The sequence below is a fragment of the Austrofundulus limnaeus genome, unplaced genomic scaffold (assembly GCF_001266775.1).
Source record: "Austrofundulus limnaeus strain Quisiro unplaced genomic scaffold, Austrofundulus_limnaeus-1.0 Scaffold761, whole genome shotgun sequence".
NCBI lineage: Eukaryota > Metazoa > Chordata > Actinopteri > Cyprinodontiformes > Rivulidae > Austrofundulus > Austrofundulus limnaeus.
The window spans coordinates 190800-193511 of NW_013953163.1; the positions used below are offsets into that span (position 1 = coordinate 190800).

At 42.3% G+C, this 2712-nt stretch overlaps 1 long non-coding RNA gene across 1 annotated transcript; it reads left to right on the forward strand.

The window, feature by feature from the left end:
* The first annotated feature begins 1110 nt into the window (after positions 1–1110).
* On the forward strand, positions 1111–2082 carry LOC106532387 (uncharacterized). Its single transcript, XR_001312066.1, has 3 exons — positions 1111–1290; positions 1374–1439; positions 1522–2082. It is a non-coding gene; the product is annotated as an uncharacterized LOC106532387 (long non-coding RNA).
* Positions 2083–2712: the final 630 nt, after the last annotated feature.

The following is a 2712-nucleotide window of genomic DNA, read 5'->3' on the forward strand; positions in this document are numbered from 1 at the left end:
GGGAGGTCTGGGCCTCCCTTCTGAAGCTGCTGCCCCCGCGACCCGACCCCGGATAGGCGGAAGAAAATGGATGGATGGATGGATGGATGGAAAGTTGGGGCGGACCGCCGCTTACAATAACTTTTAGCCTACTATGTCTCCTAATAGAAACAAAAACAGAAAATCACATTTTCCCTCAGCAGTTTAAGCATATTTAAACTACCTACAGTACACTCACCTAAGACGAACAATGTCATCTTGGCTACATTAAAACAGAAAGCTAAGCTCCCTGTTTTGACTCGATATGGAATGAAACGCTCCCAAATATACCTCGGCTAAGATCAGAACAACCGCAGAAGCGACCAGACGAGCGTCTAACAATTACAATTTCAATGTGTATGGGCCGAAAAATTAGGAGTAGCTTTAGCATAAGGTGCTAATGAAAATGTTAGCTTACCGTGTTTCTGTCACTGACAGGTTCTTTTTCAGCTCCAGTCCCAAAAGGTTACCCACAGCGGCCGAAGTAAGGACAGATCACAAACCCGGACACGATCAGCAGAGAGGGACAGGTCAGCTTCCTCAGAGAAAAAAAACCTTCATTTCCCCATTTTCGGGTGGACGTCCAAGAAAAAGTCGACACACTGCGGGCAACTTTCCGGTCCTTGGAGCTGCCCTTCGACAATGCCAAAATCTGTCGTGGTAAGATTTACCCAAAATGCAGAAACACGTTGGAATAAATGCACAGAAATTCTGTGTGTATGGTCATCAAAATGATTTAATTCTGAGCAACAACACAGCGGACAGTCAATCAGGAAATCTGCTGAGTTGTGACTGGCGCGTCAGCGGAAAGCAGCCAATAATATAATATCATGATAACATCATGTGACAGTTTACAACCAATCCCAAATCACCAACCGTAACCATCTAACTGTAGCAGAATGGGTGTTACCTGTAACAAGTTTACTGAGCAGGTAAATTGGTTGGCCAATCACCAGAAGGGGGTGCCCTACTTAAGTGAGTCAGTTTCCTTACTGTGACCTTTCACTGAACTTCCGGGTTACCAGTGCCACGGCATGACGCTGGTTTAATTGATTTACTCTGTCAGAGTACGGTTTTCTAAGAAAGCGAAGGAGAAGTTTGCAGCCRGACTGTTTATTAATGAACTTATTGGCTTGGTGAGTACAGTCATGGTTGAAGGTGGCAGATTTTGGGATCTTTGGAGTTAACTGGTGGGTTTTTTTCTGTTCAGTTGAGGAAAAAGTTTGTCTGCTCGACGTAGGACACAAGTGCCTCCTCCTCCTCCTCCTGATGGTATGCGTTTTATTAAACAGTTTATTTTTAGTTTAGTATGTTTGTTTGTTTTATATTGGTCTTTGCATCTGTGTGTGCGATAGACGGGGCTTCATGCAACAAGGGTGAGGTTGTCTTCCTCCCCTCACATGCGTTCAATTAGTAGCGTGGTATGTATGCGCCCTCCTCCTGTGATAATTTTTTTGTATATTATTATTGTCAGTTTTTTTTTAAAATGCAAATTTCTTGCAGGAAAGAGAGCCCAGTCTACGGACACCTGCTGTTTTGCTTGCTTGTTTTATTCAGTTTTTTTTCTATTATTAATTCACTCACCTGGTCCTTGCATCTGACTTCTTGATGCTCAGCCGGGTCCACAAGTTTCCTTGTTCAGCAGCATTTTCGCCTCCGAATCCAATGGAAGCTGATTTCGAGACCAGGCCCTTCTAGTTATTTTTTTTCTTGTTTGTTTACTTGTTCATTAGGCCTGTTTAATTTCATTGGTATTATTTTTTTCCTTTTTCATTATTTTTGTTTTATTATTTTGTTCTCTTTTGTTGCAGGCTGAGAGCTGACTGGGGCGGTCTTATGTTCGGTGGTGGTTCCCTGGGTGTGACGGGCCCTGTTCACTCCTTGTATTGTGGAGCACTGTTTGGGTGATTTGGTTTGTGTGTCTATTTGTCTGTTTTTTTTTTTGACCGTCACTAGGACGCCTCAGCCTGAATGATGTAAATTTTTAAAACTTGCCTCAGACGTGTGTTTTAGCAGTTGTTGTAATTAATTCATATTTTTAATTTTGGAACACAGTCTCTGTAATCTGTAGAAACAACCTAAGTGCCTTGTTTTGAGTTTTATTCTTGGGGTGGAAGTCCCAGGTGGTGTTGTTGAAACTTAAAAACTTTTCTAAAACTCTCCAAGTTGCCACATAATCAATGACAGGACTGTCATCCTGGAAACACCTTATCAGAAATTAAAGCGGTCACACATTGCTGGAGTCTTGAAGTCTGGCCTATCAGTAAAACAGCCGAAACTGGTTTTAATAAGATAGGATTACTGGACAGTGTCAAGATAGAACAGATATACATAATTAATCCATAACACTGCCAAAGCTGTAATGTTTGCAAAATGGCACAGCTTTTCCCACTGAAAGGCCCTCACCCCACACCACAGCATAGCAAGTCATTAAGTGCATGTGCCAGTGCATAGACAGCCTTGTAAATGTTGTACTCTGGCCTGAGTTCTGACATATCCAACAGGTCAGTCTTTATATTCTTTAGGTCCTCTTTTTCTCAGTTTTCCCTTTTATGTATCTATGCAAGTAACTTATCAGCTCTGCTGCACATCTCTGTAAGACTAAACAAATTTGCAGCCTCAGCTTCACACATGTAGTGGGGGAAAAACCATAGGAAGAACTGATGACATCATCACCCTCACACACATACACAC